At 41.2% G+C, this 26,621-nt stretch overlaps 1 long non-coding RNA gene across 1 annotated transcript; it reads left to right on the forward strand.

Moving 5' to 3' along the window:
• The first annotated feature begins 1,839 nt into the window (after positions 1-1,839).
• On the forward strand, positions 1,840-19,509 carry LOC131576430 (uncharacterized). Its single transcript, XR_009276979.1, has 3 exons — positions 1,840-1,919; positions 18,088-18,201; positions 19,007-19,509. It is a non-coding gene; the product is annotated as an uncharacterized LOC131576430 (long non-coding RNA).
• Positions 19,510-26,621: the final 7,112 nt, after the last annotated feature.

Consider the following 26,621-nt stretch of genomic DNA (forward strand, 5'->3'; position numbering starts at 1 on the left):
TTGCTGGCAGGTCAGCTCATTCAACCAAGCTCTCTCAAGTGCTCCTCCTTGGTCTCCCTTGCATTTTGAGGTAGAAGAAGCCTTCTCATTTCAGTTTCCTCTCTTGCTCTACACACACAGTTATCAGGACGTAGGGAATGCCAGGCAGACATCCAGAGTGTGGGCTAAGAAAACTTCATGCTGCTTCCAAAAAGGTTGAGAGCTGCGCTCTAGGGCTAAGGGACACATCTCCCTTAGAGAGAATGGCTTTGCTTGCACTTGGGAAGCAGATTTTCTCTTGGAAATGAGATTTGGGAGCACATGCTGGAGGACAACATCTGAATTCAAAGTCCTCTTGGCGATGGTGGAAGAAATCCAGAATAGCACAAGTATCAGGGATATTCTGTGGTAGAATAGCAGGGTACTTCTCAGTGGTACAATTGATCAGGTAATTCTTGGGAAGGGCAGCTGTCTTGTTTTGAACAGTTCACAAGGCTCATCTAAAAATCAGATCAAGATTTGGCTGAAAAATTTAAAATAGGTAAGATAAAATATATTCTGGGAAAAACCTGAAAATTCTTTGCGGTAGGAGAAAAAATTCTAAAAGTTACTGCCTAGACCAGAAAACCACTACTGGTGATTTGATTTCTTTTGTTTTGGGTTTTTTTGGGTTTTTGTTTTGTTTTGTTTTGTTCTGGGTAGTGAAGCATATGGAGGTAGATTTTATACCAGTTAAGAGTTAATTTGTCAATACTAGTGTCTTAGGCTGAACAAGATCAGGTTTCTCATTCCAGAAAAGCTGTACCTGTACACAGATATATTTACTCTGAAATAAATATTTACAGGAGTAAAGCTGCTACATCATAACCAGACTCATCTCTAAGTAGATATGCTCAGAATATAGAAAGTAGAATTTCTCTTCTTGTACTGGATCAGAAAAGTTTCCCTCCTCATCCCATTACTTATTCCTCCTCTCTGAAAATTCCATCAATTCACCAGGTAGTTGTGTGAACACTGCTAAATTCCAAGGGGTTTAGATGATGAGGAGGGAGGGAGAAAGGGAGGAAGGGAAATAGTTCCTGAAGGATCTTGGCAAAACTCAGGAGCCTTCTTCCCACACCATTTCCCCAGTCTCTTGTCTGCCTTGCTCTTTCCTGGTAGTGAAATGCATCAGAAAGAATAAAAATCTTGACATCAAATAGACACAGTTGCACTTTCTTCAGATCCCTGTATGGTCACATCTGCTGCAGAATTCATATCATTGCCTTGAATCTATTTAGTCAATATCAGCTGGAGAATTTCAGGGTTTTTCAGGTAGAGCAAAAAATCCCTGTGTAGAAACCCTTAAATTACTATAGCACTTTTCTATTAATTTAGCTTCACTGCACTGAAAAAAAAAGTGAAATAAATCCCTAATGCTCTGAAAAATAAAATGAGGGCTCAGACACTCTGAAACTGTAATAGCTTAGCTGGAAGTATGAATTTAAACCAATAGAAAACCTCTTGTAAATATTATTAGTCATCTAGAACACTGACTGATGGAGGACATTTCACTGGAAAAAACTGCTTCTTGCACATATAATGTGACTCTGAACTGAATTGAATTTTCATAATCTAGAAAATATTAAACTGCATGAAAGTTTTCCTTGTTCAGTCCAAGAGAGTTTTGGCTGAGGGTGTTGCCTATGAGTATTTTCCTTTAAGAGTTTTGTTCTTTCTCTTGGGGCAATTCTGTTATTGTAGCTTTATATTAACTATTAACTTATTTCAATTTAGCTTAGAAGGAAAGAGCAGTGCCCCCATGGCAGTTTGCTTGGGTTGAACTGCTGCCCCTGCGTATCTGAGCACCACAGGGCTTTTTCCACATTAAAATGGAAGATCTGTCTGCAGTGATGTGAGCACAGCAGACAGGAGCAGGTACCTCTGTGGTCTACAACAAGGTCAGTGTAACTATTATAACTTTGCAGAAGTTCCTGCCAGACCAGCTGTTGACATTCCCATTCTCCACCAGATCCGTACACAAACAAGGAGTGTGAGCAATGTGAGGAATCTTGGTGTGGGTGGGCACCTGGAGGCACCTGGAATGTCAGAGTGACTCCTGCAGCCAGGCCTGGCCAGATGTGTCCTGCTCTGACCGAGCATCCTCCCTGCACTCACATCTGCTGGGGGGTAGAGATGATCTTTGCATCGGACAAGGGACTTGTTTGACTGATTTTACATGTGCAGCACCTGGATAAATCCACTTTCATTGCAGCAGTTTTGAAAGAAATGTTTCTAGTACAAATGAGGATAAGGACCAGGTTTACACCAAAAGAGAAATCCCAGAATGTCTACTCTGAATTTCACTAAATAAATGATGACTCTAAGGACAAATGTACTTAGTAATCTAGGGGGTGACTGGGTGACAGAAGTACAATGCTTCGTACTTTAACAAACTGTAATAATATTCATGGTTTGATATATGAGGTACTTTTTCCAAACCTCTACTCCACATAAACAGGAAGCAATTCCTTTTATATTATTATTTTTGTAGAGTGCTGAAAGGTTACGGGGGAATTTCTGATAGTTTAATTTAGGGGAATGAGTTGTTTTTTTCTTCAAAATGTTTGTACAGTTATTTCTAGAAGAAAGAAGTGTGTGCTTGATGAGCCCAAAGTGAAATCAGGACAAAATATATGCTAGTATGATATATCTTATGAGTCTCTCCATGCATTTGTACAAGTCATCCATCACCAGACTGAAGGGAGAGACCAGTGGTCAGCTGGTGGCTGTAAATCTGTCCAGTTCTGTAACTCACTCTAGCCAGATGCATTTGCAGAAAGCCCAGGAGCAAACCCTGCCCTGTGTTAAACATTAGCAGTGTTGTTCATGTGTGCCTAATCAATCACACAGTCTTAAAGCAAAGACATCCATTCCACAGATGTAAATAAATAAAGGACCAGGCACTAGTGGGACTGTTTTTTATGCAGACAAGCAGGTGAAGTATTGGGAATTTTTATTCTGATGAGCACAAAGTACTGAAAGAGTCAAACACATTTTATTTCTATCTTTAAAGGTCAATGCCTGATGCTTGTCTAAATGCTCTGAAGCAATTTTGCTCTCTGAAGGAAAATATTCAGGATCTTGACAAGACCTAGGGCTTTATTTCACCTCTCTTTAGCCACCTGTAAAGCAGGCACGTTCTGTAAGCCAGTCACTTCATTTTCCTCTGTAATTAGCAGGAGGAGCAGTTCAGCAAAGCTGACCCCTCTGGTTCCTCTTCTCTGCTGGTGGTGGAGGGAACACATACTATGACTATAGACAACCTGCCTAACCCTTAGATGCTCAGTGCTGTCCAGTACCAGCTTTGCTTTGCTTTGTTGGGTTTCAGCTACCCCAAACCTACTTTTGTGACCCCTGGGGAGCCTTTGCATAACCAGCATCTGCCTGACTGCAGCTGCAGCAGCTGGAAAGGGGCTGTAATCAGGGCACTGTCACTCTGACTGAGTGTGCAGGAAACAGGCAGAGGATGAAGTGCCGAGGTGCACTTGTGTCCTACTTAACTCTCATCTCAGACACTGGATTCCCCCTACATCCTTTTCCACTGAAAAGTTAGCAGTTTGCAAAGGGAGCTTCCTCCACGTCACAGTGAGATGCCAAGTTGAAGTGACACTGAGAATCCTTTCTGGAAAACATGATGTCAAAGGCACCACTCACTCCCTTTGGTTTTGCAAGATATTTCCATCTCTTTATGCTCCTAGAAAATTCTGGGATGTTTAAGGGATAGAAGAAGTACTTAAAGCAACCTCTGTCAACTTGAGCCTGTCTTGAGTCTGGGCAATTTCCATCATATGCACGGTATCCTTCAAGCATTTAATATTTATATTCTGCCTCTTAGACCTCTCAAGATGTTCCCTCTACCAGAATTCACAGGGAGAAGGTGTTGCAATGAAGCTGCCTTTTTCAAGTTCTCTAGAATCTCACTAGGGGAATACAGGACAAGGGATATTCCTGACTTTGTTCTGTTCATGTGGGAAGAAGGAGCGCAGAGGGGTGTGGAGGACAAAAATACTGAACACCTCTATTCATCTCAGAGATCCTTACTGCTGCTCACTTATTTGCCAGACAAATTTGACTTCTGAACTCTTGCAGAACTTTACACATTGCAAAATTTAGTCTCTGAGGCAGATTCAACGTCTATCCTGCATCTAATCCTCACTCTACTCAGGACAAAATGGTGTTTTATAACCACATTTACTTGTTTTTCATGTTCCCACTCCTTAATATTCCCTCATGCTCCAATTCCATGTGCTCTTATTGCTTTCTTGTCCTGTAGTCAATCCTTCATAATCTTTATTCACACACTTCTACCCACTTACTGCTTCTGACAGAGCCACAGCCACGGCCTGAACAAGGAATCACAAAGCCCAAGTTAAAGGTGCCCTTCTTCTCTCTCCATTTGTGTTTTGCACATTGAACCACAGAATGTGTCTTTCAAACTGCTGAAAACCAGTGACTGTATTTCCAGCATTTAGCATTTCAGAGTTTAATAAATGTCATGGATGAAAACCCTTCATGTTCAATTTGAATAAGTGGGGAGTTCAGATGCAGTTGTCCTGTGTCTTTATGAACTCCATGAAGTGCCAGATGACCAGTTTCCCTAATGGCTACAGGGGTTTGGGAGCATTTGATTTCTGAGAAGTGATTATGCCCAAAAGAGATTGTGCCCAAAGAAAAATGATCTGCATGAAAATGCACTCAATTATAAACTGCCACAGCAGAAATGGAATCTGACAGCCCAGCTGCCCCACAGGACTTCTGCATACATCACTGAGCAGAGGAAATGGTTATAAGGACCAAGCTCATAAAATTCACTGACAGGTACCACAGCATACCCTGATTTTCAGAAACAGTTGGTTCCCAAGTAGCTTTCAAGGTGGCAAGGGGAAGTACTGGATATGCAGAGCATTGGAGAGAAGAATTTGGTGGAATCAACATTTTCAACCATTTGCAACCATCCAGAGGTCTGATGCACTTGGAGGTAAATGTGTGTGTTGACAGTTCCTGTTGTAGAGAATGGGATTTTACCAAACAATAACACACATCTTCTACCATGTGTGAGGGGTTTACACCTTTCTCTTCCTAATTCCTTTATGCAGTGATTGAAGCAGCCAGGTATTGGGTTCCTTGTCCTTTCCTTAAGGAAGATGATGCCCTGAACACCTGACGCCACACCATGCACAGTCAGTGGCAGATGAAGGGAGTAACTTTCCTCTACTCCAAGATCTGTGATGTGAAAAGTTGCTGCCTCTCATAAGACACCATGGTAGAAAAGCATCACTTAAAAGTACCGCAAAGAGATATTGTAAAAGTGTCTTGATCATCCACATTCATCAGTTTCCAGAGAAAAACTAACAAGTATGGTATTATGGATGGAAACTCTACAGAATGATCATGGAGAATAAAGGAAAGAAAATGGAGCTAAACTTAATTATCTCTTCTAAAGAAAAATAAATGTAAAGAAATAAGTCAGATGGAAATATTGTCCAAGCTACCATCATGATAAATATTGTGTATGCAGAAGGAGCTATTGGAAGTTACTACTTCATTTGGAAAAATACCCAAACCGAAACAAATTAGCAAAAAGAATAGATGTGTGTGTTAAAGACCAAAAATACTGAAGTCAATAGGCGTCTGAACAGAACTAAATCCTAGCAAAACACCAGAAAATATTAAGTACAATAGGCAACTGTGTGGGAGACATCAATACAAGCAGAGACATGCAGAAGATCAGGAGGTTATTCCAAAGAATAGGAAGAGATCAGTGATGTGGTCTGAGTGCATAGACGCTGCTGAAGGATGCTAGCTCTTCTCTCTGTACATGAGCATCCAAACAAACCTGATCCCAGCATTGCCTATGAATCAGCCATACTGAAGAGCAAAGTTCTATTGGAGACACACAGACAAGACTGAGGATCACAGCAAAGAGACAAAATGAAAATGTGGACTGTAGAAAAAAAAAATTAAAAATCCCCCAGGAAACAAGACATTGTAGCTTGTCATTCATCCTATCTGACTTGTCAAGCTGTGGGACACCAGGTAGCATGACCAGAAATATTCTCTGTGCTAAACTGACCTCTGTCTATAAACACATTTTTCAAAGCAATGAGCATATACAGGACAAATTTGAGCTAGAAATAATGCAATCTGAGCTTGGCAAATTGGCTGGATCCATTTGATTTGCTGGTCTCAACAGAAGAGCAGCAGTCAGGATGACAAAGGCAAGGCAGCTCTGCAGTGTAAGAAAGCAGCAGGTAACCAAATCTGAATTGTCTGGAAGCTGCTGTATGCTGAAGTGTTAATACAGGCAGTAAAGTTTACCAGGCTCTGAGAACACACCCAGTGTCTTCAGCATGCTCTGCTGGGTGTCTTTGTTTCCCTGGCTGTGCCCAAAGGGACAGGCACTCCTGTCTGTGTATGACAAGGAGGATAAGGCTCTGTGCTGCTCTGTTGATCACTGTTGTGTCTCCTGGGTCTCCCAAACACAAAGATTATAGCTGATGACCTTGGTATTATTGAGGGAAGCAAAGTCTAGGAAACATGAGAAATCCTTAAAAAACTCCATAAACACTTCAAGGGGGGATAAAGATAAGAGGTTTTGAAACAGCAAGGCCTTCCTGGACATTTCAAGCTCTCTTACTGAGTTCCACAGTATCAGGGAATGTTCTTGGACATTGGGATATATTTGCCTGTGTTCTTAAATTGTCAGACAAACATCTGGCATGGTTTTGGCTGGGTACTCTACTGAAAACTTCAGTGCAAAGCTTGGAACCCAGCACCAGCTAGGACCTTCTCCTCCAGGCAGTTTTATGTGGTCCAAAGACAGGGTTCGGTGGCATGGTCATGGGTTGTTCTGTGTCTGCTGATCTCCACTCCAGAAACTTTCTCCAGACATATTACACTGCCACAGATACAACTTTGGGATTCTCCAGGCACTCCAACAAAGATAGACAGTAAAATTACTCCAGAGCTCTCCTCCTCTCCAGAAACAAGGAGATTGTGCCACTGCTGAGGGAGTAGGGGTACTTCAGAGACAGCCTGAGAGGAAGCATGTCTCATCCTGAGGAGTTAAGGCACTTCTCTGAGAAGCCAGAGACTTTTTATATGTGTGAGGTTCAGATTTAAGATACTTTATATAAAACAAATGTTCGAAAGCATCATGCTGCGGATATGAGGGGGTCTGAGTCCAGCAGCAAAGACCTCAGCACCTGATGGGAAAGAAAACACAGCAGCTCCTGCAGCTGAGTGTGTGAACCATGGACCAAGGCAGTGGAGGAAGCAAAACATAAGAAGAATGGCAGCAAACAGAAAGCAAGTTGTGAAATTCAGTGCAAAGTCTGCATGCTACAAACAAAGATCGTGCATGAGCCTGACAAAGAGAGAGTGGGGCAGGGGAAAACTCAGACCTGGAAAGGAAACAGAGCCAACAGATTTTCACGCAACAGAAGAAAGATGGCAACCTGGTTATATCAAATTCATAATCAGGATACTGAGAACATGAAGTGGGGAAACTGGTTTGAAAACCAACTAATCTGAAAGTATATGATGTTGAAACACTAAAAAAAAAAAGGTGTTTTTTAAAGTCATATCTCTAGGTTCAGGAACATACTAATGCTTTCCTTAGTGGCAATGGGTCCTGTAGAGCACACCCAAGCTCAAATTCTTTAAAATAGTGATTTACTAATTCTTGTGTGACTTACAAGGCACAGCATATCTTTCAAGAAGGAATTCTTTGGAGGTTTACTGAAGGATCATTGTCTCTGTACATGGCTACAAGCAGTTGCAGGTTCTTTGTAGAAATAGTGTCCATTTTGGATTGCAAACATGTCATGGTGCTATCAAGGACTGAAAACATGAAATGGCTCTTAGTTTTTGACTTGCTGATTTAATTCTGCTCTGCGCAGACTTCTGCAAGCAGCCTTAAACCAGGCAAATGAGGAAAGGCAACAAGAGAAACTTTCTAGAATTTATAAAGGAATGATCATGCTGGTCCTCAACCTGCTTCAGATGACTGAATCCTTTTCTATTTCAGAAAAAAAATCCCCAAGAGTTGTGAGAAAGGCAATAGAAAAGGAGGGAGAAAAAGTAAGGGAGATAGCTCATGACACACAGCTCTTAAGTCTGCTTGTGATGGAAGGATGGAAGAAATTTCATGGTGTAGCTGTGAATTCTCTAACAAAATGTCTTGCTAAAAAGGAAACTTTAATGTGGAAGGAATACAAATAGAATGGCAAGCAAATATTCTGTTTCTACCGTGGGATATTTGAATTGTGACAGGATTCAGCAAAGATCCTTGAATATACTTTGAAAGAAGGTGAAACCATGTCCTAATCTCATGATCATGCAAGGTGTGCGTGTCAGGACATACCCAAACTGTTTCCTGCTCTGTGGCACCACCTCCTGGCACCAGTGACAACACAGACCCAAAAACCAGCTAGAACTCAAATTTTTCATGTTTCCTTTGATCTAAGTTATTGCTAGAGCTGTTTGTATGTAAGGAAGTAGACGATGATACCATTTTTGATCAGAAGTCTAAACAGATATGATTGAAAATAATTTTTTTATTAGCATTACAGAATTAAATCCTGAGTGAAAATAATGGTGTATTAACACTGTTTACCCCCTGCTGTATCAGTCATGAAGTGATCTTTGGCAGCATGTACACTCCATACCCATGCACCCAGTTTTCTGCGTCTTCCAAACTTACTCTATAAACATAGAGAAAGCAAGGAATTGCTCAAAGGAAAAAAATCACTAAGTTCTCTTTTATGTCCAGCAGGAAGTTTTGAAATAAGGCCTCACCTGCAGACTTGTGAAGCCAGCAGAAATGCACTGCAGGAAGGATTCCAATTTTAGAGTGCCTGAACCACCGGTGGATGTTCCAGGTGAGCAGCACACAGCTCACTACAAGCCATTGAGCAGGGGAGGACTATTGAGAATCAAAACCTGAGGCATTTTTCAGACACAGCTCCCTGCACATCATTCTCCCTTCTCCCCAGAGGAGAGCTCTGCCTTCCTTCTGTGGTTTGCTAAAGGGTGGTGTCTGAAGCCACATTTGCCAAAGTGGGTACAAGACTACAAGTAAAAAAGTTGTACTATTTTTGCTTGCTGTTACTTTTTAATCAGCATTTGTGCTTTCAGCAGGCTGCAGTGTCTATTTTCTAGGCATAGACTGCTCAGCTTCAGTCTTGCCCTTATTTCCATATTCAAAAATGTGTCACAGTAGGCAAGCTAAGGGATTCAGGTGGAAAAGCCACCTGAATGTATTGGGTAATATTTATTAGAGGTTTAGAAGCTAGTTGGCAAAAACCTCTCCTCAGAAAAGTAGAAAAAATTGATTTAGTAATAACTGAGACAGTAAACTCAGTAAATGGAGGGAATTCAGAATAATATTCTATTTAAGTAAGATATTCCTGCATTTAGGAGAATTAATCAAACTGGTAAATGTAAATAAAATTTTCAACTGATCTTTCAAGATAGCATTTTAAAAATACTGCTTAAATGAGCAAAAAAGAAGAGGGAAAACAAGTTGCTGATCCTGTCACTTTCTACCTACAGAGGTATGGACCTGGAACAACAAAATAGAAACCTACAAAACTGTTATTGAAAACTTTATTCCATGTACTCAAGAAAAGGAAACATATTCACCAACCCAGTAGAAGAGGATATGCTGAGAAAATCTGAGAAGATTGTTTTCTTGTTATTGGATTGACCTTGTGCTTACCACAGTAAAATTAGGCTCAATACTGCATCTTGCTCCTTCCATGACTGCTTTTTTGTAAAATGTCAAAACCCTCTTTACCTGATCTGTATGAGGAAATTAATGGTTCTTCCTACTGATGTGTCTGCAAAAAACATTGGGAGTGGCTGTCAACACCTCCTGTACAAAGCTGTCAAGGGTGCTGGCTAGATCTGTATCTGAAGACTGTGACTGAATGAACTTTGCTCAGTGCAGTTCCAGTGATCATGTAGTCTAATAACAGCACTCTTTTACAGCAAAGTGCTGAGGTTTTTTTTTTTTAATAAAAGATAATAAAATTGCACTTAATAATATGATGCAGCATATGGAATACAACTCTTATTGCACTTACCAGAATCTAATTACTCTAGGAAGGGACGCTGAACTCGCTGATTTCAGAACATCTCAGAAATTTACTTTTCAAGATACTAAAGAGTTTGAAATCCAGCCTCTGACTTGGATCAATTCTTTTGTACTGCTAATAAGACCAGCTTTATGATGATGTACTTGCAGGACCTCAGATAAGCCTGACAATGAGCAAAGCAGACTTTGCAGCACTAAAATGTCAGGCAGCTTGTTCGGCAGGTATTTATATCTTCTGTCCTAGTAAAGGGAAAGGTGACATTGTCTTTGAGAGGATAAAATTAGGTGCTAACTCCCCACATTCGCTGAAAAGTTCTGCAATTGCACATGCCAATACCCTTGAAGTAGAGTAGCAACAGCAATACAGTGAAAAAGAAAAAAAAGAAAAAATAAGAAAAAGAAAAAAAAAAGAAAAAGACAAAGAAAAAGAAAAAGAAAAGAAAAAGACAAAGAAAAAGAAAAAAGAAAAAGAAAAAAAAGAAAAAGAAAAAGAAAAAGAAAAAGAAAAAGAAAAAGAAAAAGAAAAAAGATATCCAGACGTGGTTTGGACAAAAGTGTTTAGTAAGACATACTGCCAATGCCAAGAATCTGGAGCTCTGGGAGTCTGGGACATTTTTTGTCGATGGTGGGAAAGAACTAAACCACTGTGGGTCTCAGGGAAAAAAGTTATGTCAGGCAATACCTTTGGGTCTCGAAAGTGTTTAAGAAATCACTACTCCTGTTTTCTTTCCCCTCTGTAGTATGTTCCCACCTTTTTTTTTTCTAAGGTGACAGTTTTTAAGCCCACATCCTTTCCTTACAGGTTAAAGGAAAATTTAGCATTTAGCATTTAGCATTTAGCATTTCCTTCCTCCTACCTCCTTCTATGTACCTCCTTTACTTCCTTTACTCACAATAAAGAAGTGATATTATGGAGGTGTAAGAGGATTTCTGGACTTAATTCTAGCAGTGTTTTCATACCTCATTCATTGACATAGTGCTTTCACATTTAAGCACCTTGCTCAAGACATTTGCATAGATACTGAAAAAGCTTAATTCTCACTTTGGTTTAAAAGCAAGGCACCCAGTAATGTAAATAACAGACTAAAGAATGACACCATCCCAAATCAAAAGAGATTAAAGATTCTAAACATTCTTTTGTTGACAAGAAGAACATTTAAAATAATGACCTTTTTGAAACTGCTTTCTGAGACTGAGTTTGGGTGAAGCTCTGTACAATGTGGCCTAGTAGGAGGTGTCCTGGTCCATGGTGGGGGTTTGGAACTAGATAGTCATTAAGGTCTCTTCCAACCCAGGCTATTTATTGGTTTCATGATCCCATGATCTCAAGTAGATGGAAACATCTACTCTACAGGCTTCTTTCTCTTATGAGCAGCAGCACTGAGAACAAAATTAAATTGCAAGTTGGAAGTTCAGGCTTCTCTCCAGGTTCCCAGTGCACCACAAGATTTTGTTTTCTCTCGCAAAAAGTGCAAAATATATTGAAGCAAGAGAGATGATAAACCTCCTGTCAGAACAGCTGGAGTCTCTGTACTAAAAAGGGTGGCTGCATTCCACCTGCTTTTTGGGAGCAGTCCCAGCTCCTGCTGTCCCACCAGCTGTGTCCAGGCCTTGTCTAGAAGAGGGATAGAATCTGTGCCAAGGAGCAATCCAACAATTACCCAGTCCAAACCAGTTTAGTTTAATAGTGTAAGTATCACTGAAGTTTCCAGACATACCTCAGCCAGTCCAATGTGTTGCCTTCAAGCACACAAAAATTGGAAATACATTGAGTGTTTTATAATTTCACCAACTGGAAAATAAGATTTCCATCCCACAAAGCACTGGAGATACTTACCCCCATCAGAAGCTCGAGGACTGAGACAGGTCTGTGGATATTTCTTGTGTGAGTGCAAAGGAGACTGTAGTACATGGTGACTAGTTTGGTTTGTGACCTGGCACAGTAGCCCAGCTATGGGACCTCCCTAAGATCCTGATTGCACACTGGAACCACTGAAGAGTTAAAGATCTTGTGAACTTTGTGCAATATTTGCCTATGTTTCTCCCTGCTTACACCTGTCGTGAATAAAATCTCTCAAGAAATCCACCCTGGTAAAAATACTGTGTTTAATTATGTACAGTTAATGTTCTTATCCCATTTGTAAACCTTGTTTGTTGTACCCCTTGTTTACTCCGATGGTTATTAGTAATGTTAATTACTTACCAGTTTCTGAAGTGTTTTAAGAGTTCTTATGAGACATTCCTGTACCCTTTCCCTGACTTCCCTGCCACACTGTAACAAAAGCAACTCCCATGGGAGCTATGCCATGGAACAAAGCAACTCCCATGGGAGCTGTGCCACACTGGAACAAAGAAACTCCCAGGGAGCTGTGTAACTGAGTAATACGCAAACTAAGGCATGCAAGACACCAAAACAAGGAGCTAACAGAGGAATAAAAGGACAAAGAAACATATTGTAGCAAGCTATGATGAAAGATCATCTTCCTGCATCACCTAAGCCTGCTTAGAAACCATCTTCCTACATCACCATGACCTAAGAGGACTGGAAAGGACTGGCCACCCTAGACAACGAGCCAGAATGACAGGCTTCCTGGTTCCTTCCACGAGGATGGAAGCCCCAGCTCTGCAGTGTGTGCTGCAAAGCTGAATTGTGCCTCCTGCTTGGAGCTGCCAGTGTGGGAACGGCTGTGGGGCAAGCAACTCCTCGGGCCCCCACCCCAAGAGCTGAATCCTAATAAAGGCATAAAACAGGAGCCTGTCTCATGGCCAATTTTTTTCACACTCAGAACACCTTTAGCAACAAAGACTGGCAGGAACACACATCCCAGAGGACCTTCCACCCCCTGCCAGCACGGTGGTATTTGGACAAGAGGCTTTCTCTACCTCCTCACCTCCAGGAACAGTGATTCAGGCAGGCTCCATCACCAGAGGCCATTGCACAGAGGCCTGCTGGTTCTTGTGGAAGGTTTGTTCCACTTTGCTATTTGGTGTATGAATGGGCAGATTGATCAAGAGAAAAAGGAAAGGATGTTTTGGTAGGGAGAAGAGATAAGAATCAATACAGGAATGGTGAGGAGCAAAAGTCACACCAGAGCTGGCCAGAAACACAAGTTCTTCCACTCAGCTTTAAAATGGGGCAAATATGCCTAGAATTTAACAAGCATTTTTTGAGGCTCGTGAATGCCATTGTGTCAATCACTGCAGAGCTGCCTATAAATCCCTGCTGCTTGCTGTAACTCATGGTATTCACATTTTGGATTTACCAGTTTCAGCCACCTTTCTGCTGTTTGCAAACAGAATATAGGACACCTTTAGCAAATTATTGTCTAGCAATTGCTTAATCCTTGGCTTTTTGAAGCTAAACCAACCAGTTTTAAATAGCTTACCTAAGGACTTGTATAGCTCAACAACCTCCACCTCTGTGCTAATATTTTACAACCAGCCTTCCTCTCTTTGCATACCTTTATTCAATTGTCTTGCTACAAGATAATCAATGGATGACTTCACACTCCATTCCACTGTTAATGAGTGAAGTCAGTGACTCTGAACACGTTGGCATGAGCACTACCCTCTGTCTGTCTATAAAAGAATTCTTCCCACAGTCAGACTTCAAAGCTATGTCCTAAAGGCATTTTCATATAATTCTCATGTCTTCCTCTTCTTTGGGAGGTGACATTGTCTCCACTGTTATTTTAATCATGAAGGACTCAATATGACTCAAAAATTTACAGTGATGGGTTCAGTTTTGGGCTGTGATAATTTTGTTCATCCTTGTAATGGAGGTGTTCAGACCATTAAAACAAGTGGCATCGAGAGCCATCACTTTTCATAAATTAGGGGGAAGAGACAGTTCTGTAGGAACCTTGATCCCTGCCTCACACAGGCATCAGCCATAGATAAAAAAGCTGCTGGGTAACTATTGGTCAGTGCTTTCAGGTGTCTCACGTATCAGAATAAATGAATTCTTAATGACTGCTGTCCCATTTTCAAATCCCAAACCCTTTTCATAACAGTGACATTACTTGGTTCCCTAGAATAATACAGAAGGGAAAGATGATGGAATGGGATGTGTGCAGCTTTCCCAGCTTAGTTATGACAGAAACTTAACAGTGAATTTCCTTTATGCACTTCTACCCTCAACTCTCTTGTGTACCTCTAGAAATTTCTTGATGGAAACCAAACCAAATGAACACCCAAATGCAATAACTGACTTCATTTCCTTTGAAGAAATCCACACAGGCATAGGAAGAAAAAGAAGCATTAGCAGAAGGTTGTGCAGGAAGACAGATGCAAGTACAACTGAATGCTCTGAATGTTTCCAAAACTACCTTTCTCTTGGCATGATCACAAAATAAATTGCATACAACCTTAAAAGCCGTGCAGTTTCACAGCTTGAGACCCCAAAAAATATTTGTTAGAAAGACTCTCCAGCCTAAAATACATTAATCTGTTTACTTGGCATAATGAGTTCTCTGTAAAGAGTTACCTGAGATCAGTTCTGCATTGAGACATCTGATCAGTTAGACAAGGCATGAGGCAGACCTCAGGAACAACAGCCTGAGTTGGCTGTTTGCCTCTGAATGGTTCAAATAAAATATCTAGAGTGGAAAGAATGGGGCAACCAAATGCCTTCTGGAACATAAAACTCTGAAAATGTAGGTAGTTATTTTATCTGGCTGAGTAATATGGTCAGGTCAAATGGCACCAACATGATCAGAATGTGACTCAGTTGTCAGGTCTCTTGACCACAAAACTGTTTGGTTTCTTTGAAGGGAAAAATAAACAGTCACACAAGAACCTCTGCAAGACCTGAAGGTTGAAATAGGCTGCCCAGACACTTGAAACAATAATTTTGTTTTAGGGGTCAGAACAAAATAAGCTTGGAAAGGCATGCACAAGAAACCCCTTGCAGGATATGTTGGTAAGAGTCTGACCCCAGACCTTCCTTCAAGTTGTCAGTGACTCAGGACATAGTTGAATAGAAGTAGAGTATCTAAGTATAGTATTTAAACAGATGTTACTTTTTCCTCGTTATTCAGCAATTCACATTTCTTTATCCAGGGTCATATGAGTTCAACTACTGCAGGAGGTCTATCTGCCAGCATCAAGTATGTGCTGTTCTTAGGATTCCCTGGACACTCTCTCACTGGCCCAGATGAATGGACACAGTTCTTATGCTGGGTAGCAAGATGCCTTTGCAGGAATTTTTTAACAAAAATGCTTCTTTACTCCGGCTTTGGCTTTTTTAGCTGTTTCAGCTCTGCTTGACACCTTAAACTTACATGCTCCCTTTCTCACTTATGCATGCCACTTGAAAACCATCTGCATGTGTTTCAGGTTTGTTTGCCACTTCAAATCTGACTCCATTGCTTGATGCCTTAAAGTGGTCTCCACAGAACATTTCAGCTTTTCTTGTCACTTAGATGTCACCTTTGATCCCTCTTAGCTCTGTCACCTGCTTTTCCCTTCAAAGCTGCCTCTTTGTATTAGTGCTTGAAGGGGGACTTTTGGTACACAGGATATCAGCAGTCTCTGTAAAGGTGCACAGTCATGACAGCTTCTTTTGCTTCCTTTGTCATATCCACTTCCAGTTCTCTTACTGTTAGTGCTCCTGTTGCTTAGGTCAGGTTCACCTCTCCCTAAGTACTTCTCACATGGTCTCTTCATCCATCTCTTCATCCATTCAGTGTGGCATCAAAAGCTGACATGTAGTTGACATGAAAATAATCTGTTTAGTTAGTGCTTGCTTTGATAGATCCAGAGAAAGAGTCCAGGAATATGCTGGGATTATCCTTTGTCTTCATATGCATGAACCTTTTGTGATTTCCCTCAGAGTTTACAAGATTAGACTTTTTCTTAGAGTACATGATTGAAGCAGGTTGATGACTTTGATAGTTTTTATTTAACTTGGACATAATCCATCACAAGACAGTTGATAAGGAGTGTGGGGAGTGAGATGCTTCACATCAGAAAGCAAGTGACAGTTATTAATTCTAGGTTGGATACGCAACCTAAAGTGAGATCAAGCAACAGTAATGCTACAGGACTAACAAGACAAAAAAAATCTCTAGCAAATAAATGGGTTAAGCTTAGTTTATACAACATTAAACTCATTTCCCACTTAGGGAGTTTGTATAGAAATCACAGAGGCAAGAAACATAAGATGTCCTTTGTTTCATCCTCTGGAAGGTCAAGGGATCGATGGCACTGAAGAAGCATCCCTGGGGTAAGCAAACTGCTGAAGAGTCCAGAGCTCAACTGGAAGACCTCAGCCTCCCACCTGTTAAACTCATTATTGCAGTTCTTGTCTGCAGGTAGAGCCTGGGAGAGAAACTTAATTTGTTTATTGCTGTAAGGCTGACAACAATTGAAAAAATTAACATCAGCAAAGCTGGTGAACTCATTGATGACTGAATAGTCTTTTCAAAGGCTCTCCAAACAAACAAGTACAAAATATCCCATCAGTACGAGCCCCAAAGAAATATATTTGTTTATAACAAGGAGTCACTTTCTCCTCCCTACTTGGGGAGAAATTCCAGGAGACAAGGCTGAAGTCAAATTTTTTTCTGTACTTGGTGCATCAGCAGAGTTCTGGTAGGTTCCCCAGGAAAAACAGAACATATATTTTTGAGAAGGCTTGTAGGCCTTTTGGGAGACATAGTGACCTGGACTGTGCTATGCACCTAAGGTGTTTCAAAGAGACATATAACATATTCTTGACACCAAAATAGATGCTGGGATTTTATGAATGAACATTTGACCAGTGGAAAAATAGTGGGCAGTATTAGCAAAGCCTCTGAGGAGATCAGGAGAGCCCCAGATCCGTGTACTGCTGGTTTCTCATGTCAAATGTGACTTGCCAGGACAGTAATTAGCACAGCAAGATTACAGCAAAGATGAAGCCCTGGCTAACACACCTGCTCCTCTGAAAAAGGATGGGCTCCAAGATTAGAAGGAAGTTTTAAAGAGTTAAAATTTCATACAGAAGTTAGTAGGTGAGCTACCAGTATAGAAATGTGACTCTGTAAAGATGTCTGATAGACAGTGAGTGAAAATCCTGTTGAGACCTGAGAATGTGATAGAGTTAATCAGAGGCTGTCATTTGGACATCCCTGACAACAGCCACAAAGCTAAACTCATCCAGGGACACCTCTCAGGAGGTACTGGCAGGTACTTACCTCAGTCTTATTCTCTGGGAGTGCCAACAAAAGCAATGTCAATACAGCTGGAATGGAGAAGGATATAAAAAGTTTCATTTATTTCTGAGATGGCAGTGGTGGCTGCAACTGAACAATTTTTTTTTTTTTGCCATTGACAAAAAGGGGCTGGAAAATATCACCTTGCAGATATAGACATATTTCCCTAATTACAGTTTTTCATTTACAAACTGAAAACCCTGGAGAGATTTGGATTACAGAATCCTTAACCTTTCCATGCCTGTGATGGCTCCATGGCAACTCACTCCTTGTGTGAGGCCTTTCCTTTGTTTGTCTATTGTTTCCTAGCTAAGCTTCCACTGCCCATCAAACAGATGATCACATGGTAATTGATGAGTTTTGTGGTGTCCCTCTTTAGTGGACTGCTGTAACTACTGGGTCAGATGTGTTAGTTCACATTATCTAAATTGTCACCACATTACATCCAAATAAAGGTCATCTGACCCAACAGCCTTTCATGGTGGTAGGAGATGGGAAGTGCAGGGTAAAGAAGGTGGCAAATACAGAGTTAATCTCAGAGTATCCTAGTGACCTACAGGGCAGAGACTTCTGGAGCCATGTCCTTGTGTCTGATGACCTTAGTCTAATTTTCTTTTGAATCCAGGTCACTTTCAGGATCCACATTCTCCCCAGTCTATTCATGAACTTGAGCAGTTAATAAGCTACTGGTTTTGAGGGAGTTTGATATTTCTTGTCCTATTAATGTTGATTGGTAAATTATTTCCTTTTTTTTTTTTTTTTGTGGGTTAGAGAACCTATTTGTCCTGGGTGCAGCAGTGAGCAGTGAGGGACTGAGTCATGTGGACCACGGGCAGGCTCCTGGGACCTGCTTGAATCCTGAACAAGGCAACCCTTTTAAACAAGGTAAGATCCACGTCTATGAAAACACTAATTGCAATCAAACTTTCAAGGGGCTCCTGGGTAGACTGATAATATCACTGAAGCACTTGAAACTGGGCCAGCCACTTGCAATAGCTGTATTTCAAGTGCTAAGAGGGAGAAATAGTAGTTAATTATATTCTGATGCATAATGTGTGGGAAAGGAAAAGGGAAGGGGAAGGAAAAGGGAAGGGGAAGGGGAAGGGGAAGGGGAAGGGGAAGGGGAAGGGGAAGGGGAAGGGGAAGGGGAAGGGGAAGGGGAGGGAAGGGGAAGGGAAGGGAAGGGAAGGGAAGGGAAGGGAAGGGAAGGGAAGGGAAGGGAAGGGAAGGGAAGGGAAGGGAAGGGAAGGGAAGGGAAGGGAAGGGAAGGGAAGGGAAGGGAAGGGAAGGGAAGGGAAGGGAAGGGAAGGGAAGGGAAGGGAAGGGAAGGGAAGGGAAGGGAAGGGAAGGGAAGGAAAGGAAAGGAAAGGAAAGGAAAGGAAAGGAAAGGAAAGGAAAGGAAAGGAAAGGAAAGGAAAGGAAAGGAAAGGAAAGGAAAGGAAAGGAAAGGAAAGGAAAGGAAAGGAAAGGAAAGGAAAGGAAAGGAAAGGAAAGGAAAGGAAAGGAAACAATACTACAGATTATGTATAAACACTGATCTTCTTTCAAGGATTTTAAGATTTCGTAAGACTTCTTTATGGAGCTTGTTAGCAGCAATGACAGCAGTTTTACTTCAAGCAGAGACATAAAGCATTGACCTAAAGGCCATATGTAGACCATGAAAAATAAGGGCAAATTCTCTATTTTCCAGTAAAGATTTTGGGCCTCTGAGAAGACAAAAGGTGATACAAGTTCAGAAAATGAACCAGAAGGAAAGCATCAGAAGTGAGAAAAAAAACAAACCTGTGTGACTCAGATATAACTTGGGTAGGATGGGGAGGGGTGGGAGTGATGGGGAGAATTTGGCAAAAAAATATACTACAATTGCTACAGTTGTGGCATGTTTCTGTAAATAAAAGAGGTTCTGTCCCTGTCAGCAGTTTTTCCTAACTGAAAAAAATACAGAAGACCAAACTGTTTTGGCTAACTGTGTCAAAAGTGTGACAGGAAATGTTCTGGTATTGCAGGATACCTTTGCTGAATATATTTGATCATAGAACATGGATTGGAAAGGAAAATAGAAACAAATTAAGAGGAAATAACTACCTAGATAAAACTTGTTTCTCCATGTCTATTTCTCAGCAATCATACCCCCAAATATTCTTTTTCCCCCAGTTTTCACTTATCACTTCTTTGGAAATCACTGATCTGGCCCGTCACCCAATTATCTTCAGAGTGAAAACACTCCTCAGTACATTTATTCTAAGCTGTTCCTGCCACAGTTTGAGTCTGTTAGAAATCTGGTCATTTTATTTTCATTTCATATTTGTGTGCTGCCTGACACAAGCAAGAAAATAAAACTCCTGGAGAAAGATTTTCAATTCATATTGGTGTCAATTGAATGTAACTCTGCTGGCATCAGTAGCATAATGTTGACGTTTTTTAAGTGCACAAGGCCCTCAGATGGAGGGCACCTTCTGTGGTGCTATCATCTGCCAAAGTGTGAGAAAAGCTCAGTTAAACCTTGTGCTCAGTTAACCTGGGAGAGGGGCCAGATTCCCATTCACTGACTGACTCTGCCTCAATAGGACAGGAGGAGAAAATAAGATGAGAAACCTCATGGGTTAAAGACAGGGAGATCACTCACCAGTTACCATCACAGACAAATGCAGGCCATAAAGATTGTATGTACTCAAACTTTATGGGTCTGGGCTGGATCTCATGTGGTTTGAGATCATGTCATATCCTCACGACAGCATGAGGATATTTCTGGATGTAGAATACAGAATGATCTGAGTTGAGAGGGACCTTAAAGATCATCCAGTTCCAACCCCCAGGCCACAGGCAGGGACTCCTTCCCACAATAACTTCATGCCCACCTTGAGGGGAGCTGGAAGCTGCCATTTCTACTGCAATAGCCAAGCTGTGATGGAAATTGCAGCCAGCCCCAGGGCTGGGAGGGACCAGGTGATGTCACACAGCTTGGAGAGTCTGGGACTGCCTTCCACTGTTTCCCACCCTGTTTTATTTCCTTCAAGAAGTGGCTCTGTCAGAAGGTGTCAGTTTTGGATACCCACCTCTCCAGCCTGTCAAGGTGCTCATGGGAGTCGACAAGTGATGAGCTGCTGAGCTGTCTGTGTGTCTCCTCTGGCTGAAAGGTCACTCAGGAGGAGGGAAGCAGGCACAAAAGCCTCTCTCCTCTTCAGCTCACATGCCCAGTGATCCTTTCAGAGCAGGAAAAACAAGTTCCTCCATGTTTCCCTTCAGAGTGGTTTTCTCGTGCTCAAGCGGAGCAGTTTGGTCTAATAGTGGTTTTCAGTGGGATATCACAGTGCAAATGGCAGGGATGGAGAAATTTTCTAACAAACTGGGACTAGAATGAAAACTGTAGTGTGTTAAAGGAGAGCAGATAATCACACGTGGCTGGTAGTTTCCTCCCAGGAATGTAAGACTCTCCATAGCTTAATTAGAGGTACGCCCAATTCAGTCCATCTCCACAGCCCTGTGATTGGCAGCGTTATAACTGGTTCATTGAGATGCTACATTTTTAGGGAGAAGTTTTGCTTGCTTGCTTGGTTTGCTGCTCTTTAGTGTGTGGGAGGCAGTTTAACCACAGCTCTGACTACTTGGGAGTCACTTTTTGTGGTAAGAAACTGCCTCTTTCAGAATTCTCCTACTGACTCAAGCAGGCTGATTGTAAACAGAGCAGTAAAAAAGAGGGGGAGGTAAATTCTCCTTGTCCTCCACACACATTTCTGAGTGAAGCACATGATCTCAGTCACAGGAGTACACAGTTCCCCTCCTTTCTCTCCTGCTCTATAGTGAGATGTGAAAAAGTGCAGAAAACAGCTCAGAATGTAAACTGAGACATCAGGACACAGTTGCATTATGGCACTATTAAGTAATTTCTGCTTCTGATGACAACTGGGAATCTGATTAAAATGGCTCTAGTTGATGAGGTAACCTTGTATAGGTTTCCTTGTATAGGTAACCTTGTATAGGTTTCCATTTGAAGAATTAAGGGCCACTAAATGACATTAGGAGCTGTTCAAAACAGATAGGTTTAGTTAACAATGGGTGGTAGATCCATGCAAGTAATAGTTAAAGGATTATGCATATGCAAGGAGCTTAGATGGGTTCAAGGGAGACAAGACAAGGACAAGGAAAATATCCTTTAGAGATTATAAATACTCAAAACACATAAACACATTAGGCTTAAACACCCTGAAATAGGCAGGGACTGGGAAAGTGTTTTCTGGAACTTATACATGCTTTTCCTGTTTTCTTTTTCCCTGGACATCTTTTTTTTTTTTTTTTTTTTTTTTCACTGCTTGCCAGAGATATTGGTAGGTACAGGATTAGGCTGGACCTTAAGAGGAATGTCCATGCTCTAATGAAGTTGCTAATGGTGCTTTGTGGCTGCAAACTAAACTCACTGTAAATATTCAGATAAGACTACCTTTTGACAAACTCTAGTTTTGTAGACAAAATTAAGGTCCCTCAGCCTGTCTAGAACTTGATGCAGAAATTCATTCTGGAAAAGGAAGGAGGACTCAATGACAGTTTCTTGGTTTGAGGTCATTCTAACCCATTGCCATAACAATTTTGTGGTTTTCTTGGAAGCTCTAACTTCTGTTAGTTAAAAAAATTTGTTTGGCTTTCCTTGAGTGAATTTGTTCCTTGCAGTCCTTCAAAGGTCCTTCCTGCTCACAATTCACCAGTGGAAAAATGTTCTAAACCAGCTCTGGATCATTTGGTCATCCCATATATATGCTGGCTAAGGCTCCAGCTCCAAATTCCTCATCTCTCAAGGATGAAAGTGTGAGAGCCGAAAGAAAGATGATCATCAGTCACAGGTTTCTGTCATAGCCTTCAACAATAAGTTCCTTTACATCTTCTCAATTCTCCTACTTAAATTCCATTTTAAAGCCTAGTGCAAGGAGGAAACATCAAATATTTTTTCCCACTAGCACTTTGGAGTATGTCAGAAAGCTCAGGCAGGGCACAGAGGGACGTTTGTGCTTCACTCCTCTCCACAAGTTCATGTCCATGAGTACAAGGGCTTGAGGAGGGGGTGGGAGGCTGAAAGGTGATATCCCCAAAGAGCCAATGTGTCCTGCTCTTCCTGCAGCAGCATGGAAAGCTGCAGTCTAGAAACTGCTCCTCGTCTGCTATCATCTCCATGCCTGTATTCCTGTGGCTTTGCTTGAAAGGAATACATGACATAAATCTATACAAGTGCCAAACATGCTCCCAGCTGCTGAGCTAAGTATTTCTGATTCAAAATAGCACAGAATAACCACACAGAACAAGTTTGCTATAGCCTCAGAAGAGAAAGGGAGAAAAAAAAAAAGGCAAAAAAGCCAAACTTTACTGCATTCCCAGTGAAAAGCCTGTAGATTGAAGTGTGACAGTGACAAGAGCTGACATGTCTTTTACACCATCATTAAATTATATTTTCTAGATAGCAAAGAGTGATTCAATTTTTCTCAAGGGAGCTGCCAACCCAGGGCTGATTCTGGGTGAGTCTAAACACCTTTAACAATGGATTGTGATGTTTATGAGCATCTTATAGGAACATGTCTGCTCCCCCACCTTTTCTTGGAATGTGAGTGTATTTGAAAAGCTCTCATGCTGGAAACAAACCATTCTTCCTTTTAATTATGATTAAAGATGGAGGATCCATTGTTCATGCTACCATACAGATAGTACTTTGATTTTGCTTGTTATAGCAGCATTTGAGATTGTGGTCTATTCTTTCACTCTCTAAAATGTTTTAAATCATTTTGTAACAGATTTTGCCTCTGGAGATCTCCTGAGCAGTCCCAGCACATTGTTCATGACACATACACTCAGTTCAATACAGGTCAACACTGAGATGCAGATCTAAGTGACTTGCTAATGTCTGAGAAAGTGAAATGTTTTATTAGCAATATATTTTCTATACCATGCTTCTTATGTAATTTCCTGTGACTCACATTTTCTTCTATGTCATTGGTTTAACACTCAAGAATTTTTACTTGGAAAATTGTCCACTAAATTAACATTATGACTGCAAATTCAAGGTCTTAGGATTTAGGGATGTTAATATCCTTGTTTTCTTTGTTTTTTTTCTGAAGTTCAATTTTGAAACTTAATATTTTCAGTAAGCTGGAGACCTTTCATTTTTAGCCAGAAAAAAATTTGCTTTTACAGAAACTGTTTCCTCTGCATTAATGAGATGTACAGGTAATGAAAAGACTGATGAAAAGAAAAGCATATGAATTAAACCAAATATGAAAAAATGATGGGTCTTCAGGTTCCCTCAGTGATTAGGTGAAAATATTTCTCTTTTTTGATTAATGGAAGTTCTTTCATTGACCATAATGACAGGTTGATGAAATCTCATGGGACATAATGTCTCATTTCTTTGCAAAGTTCATGCTCATTTATTTTAATAGTGACTTATATTAGAAAGCAAAATCTCTTACAAAGTTTGCTTTGAAACCCCTTCACAGCCCATCCCTCTCATTTCTTTAATGAAGCTTTTCAAATCTCCCTTTTCAGAACTTCTTGGACCGAACTGTCACTCTGCCTTGCAGTAATAAATCACATTTTACTACAATGGTTTAAGTGAAAAGTATCCACACTGCAATGGTATAAATTCATGGGTATAATCAGCCACCCACTATGGTGCTGCTTTACCCTTCCTCTTCCTCCAGATCTGTAACTTCTTAGATGTCCTGGCCAAAAGCTGAGGGCCTTGTAAATATTGTCTCTAATGCATGGAGAATTAGTCTTTCAAATGACATATTTTAAGTGAACCACTTGCATTTTAGCATTTTTCAAGTGTCCTTTTGAAGCCAGAATGTGCTCATTGTTTAAGGCCTTGGGGCACTGTAATTTCTGTCCTATTGACTTGGGGAGAACCTTGAAGTGGGTTGCAGCCTGTCAAGGGTATCCTCAGCCTTCACTGAGGTTTTCCTCCTCTCAATGTGTCCTTCATTCCTGTATTATTAGTGTTAGCACCAAATGTATCTCTGGTAAATCACGTCATTTCTTAGGTCATACTTGGGCAAGTATAGCACATGTAGCACTAAAAATGGTTTTAAAAAATCAGAATTTTGGAAAGGAACCCTGTAGGAAACAGGAGAGTGATGGGATGGCCTGGCCTTCATTCTTCTTGAGTCTTTGTAACAGAGAAATTACTGTTGAAATGATATTCAACAACTTTACCAGCCTTAACTTGCCTCCAGGCTTTGTGACAGCACGTGACCTCAGCTCATTTTACAGAACCAAGCACAGAATGGGTCAGGCTGGAAGCAACCACAATGGGATCATCTGGTTCAACCTCCCTGCTCAAGCAGGGTCACCCTGGAGCACATGGCACAGGATTGTGTCCAGATGGTTTTGGAATATCTCTGGTGAGGGAGACTCCAGAACTTCTCTGGGCAACCTGTTCCAGTGCACAGTCACCCACACAGTAAAGTTCTTCTGTGGGCATTTACCAGGATCTACACAACAGGAAAATTTTTTGCTGCTCTGACTTCCATTTTTCAATTTTACATCATTAGCCTGAAGAAAGCAGCAGCGTGCCTGCAAGCAGGGGAATAATTGTGTACCTGTACATGAACACACAGGTGCATGTGGGATTTTGGAGACATGCATGTGAGCATGCACTGGACCAAAGTTTGACCCTGAAGTTGGCCACAGGGCAAGCAGAAGGACCTCAGCCATCTGACTGGGACAGAGACATGGACCAATGTCCTTGTCTTTGGTTTTTCATAAAGAGCCTATTCATTTTGTGGCCTTGGATAAATCATTGAGGTCAGATTTTACTCCAACGATTCTCCAGCTGGAGAAAAAAAAGAGCTATAAAAGGAGACACTTAAGGAAGGACAAAGCAAGAAGGGAGTGACTTGAAAGGAAAGAAGGACCAGTGACCCTTTGGAAAGGAGCAGATTCTTATGGCATCATTTGTTTTGCACCTGGGAAAATAGCCAGGACCTTCTCTCTCCTGCTCCCGACACATGGAATGAATACATGCTTCTGAGACAACCTTTATCCTGGTCATATTTAAGCCAAGGTTAAGTTGTAATAAAAATAATTTGATCTGCTTGGCTATGACACACAGGACACCCACAAAGTCATTCCATCTCCAAAGTTTTATTAATTTCAAAACATTGAAACATTAAAGCCACAGTTGACTATAAAATCTGTCACAAATAACAAAAGTCTAAATCCTGAAAGAGTAAAATATAAGTATTATTTATCTTGCAGTTGCAGCAAGATAAATATGATTGGGTTCAAGGCATCACTGTATGAGGTGCCATGCTAAAAAAGAGTGATCTCCAAGCAGGGAGGATGCAACCTGAATTTCAGAGATGAAGGAAGAAGTAACCTGGGAATAAGATAGCTGAAGTATTAATGAAGTTTCTGTAGCTCAATTTAGAAAAACAATCACCAATTTCCACACGTAGGTCTTCTGGGGAAGACGGCCACTGCTCTGTCAGCACTGACCACTGATCCCAGGCAGATCCTGGATCTGAAACAGATTCCAGCCAAAAGGATAAACAAACATATGAAACAAAGTTATAATGAGCTGGAGATGACCCATTTACTCTGGTTTTAACAGGCACATGTGTGCAAGCCTCTGAGTCAGGCCAGGCATGTGAGCCAGGAGCTTGGGAATGAGATGAATGACGTTGTGAGCCAGGCTCTGTAGCTGGGGGCTATCCCAGCCCTTCTGCTCTGTGGGCTGGCACAGATGGGGTGGTGTGTAGCTCACCAGTGAATTATACATCCTGTTAAATGAGCTCTGCAAAATCCCCGTTTGTCTGGAGGGGCATTGAAATGAACAAGAAGCATGCACCAAAAATACTTGATAAGGATACTGGCTTGAAGCATTTTAATCTGAATACCAGTGGTCCCCATAATCTTTCCTCAAGCTTACCTGACCATCTTTAATCCTAACAGCAGCCAGAACAATGTGAGATAATACACACTGCACTGAAAGAAACAGCAGTAGGAAGGAAAGAAAAAGTTCCCAGAGATCTGCCCCAGTTGGCACAGTAAGTCTGTGTCACACACTCACAAAAACTTTGTCCTCATCTCCTTTCCCAGGCACAGGTGTGTGCTTATATCATAAGCAGATATAGAGACCTAAATGACACCAGGCCAGGAACACCCTCAGATGCTGAATTTTGACATTTCTTCTCATGAGCCCAGGATGCTCCCTGGGGTGTTTTCCCCCATGGTTAAGTGCTACTGGCTCAAATCCCAGTGCAGGTGGGTGGTTAGCAGGGCTGGAAACTGGTCCCAGCAATCACTGCTGATGCCTTGCTGTG

This window comes from Poecile atricapillus, chromosome 2, assembly GCF_030490865.1.
Source record: "Poecile atricapillus isolate bPoeAtr1 chromosome 2, bPoeAtr1.hap1, whole genome shotgun sequence".
NCBI lineage: Eukaryota > Metazoa > Chordata > Aves > Passeriformes > Paridae > Poecile > Poecile atricapillus.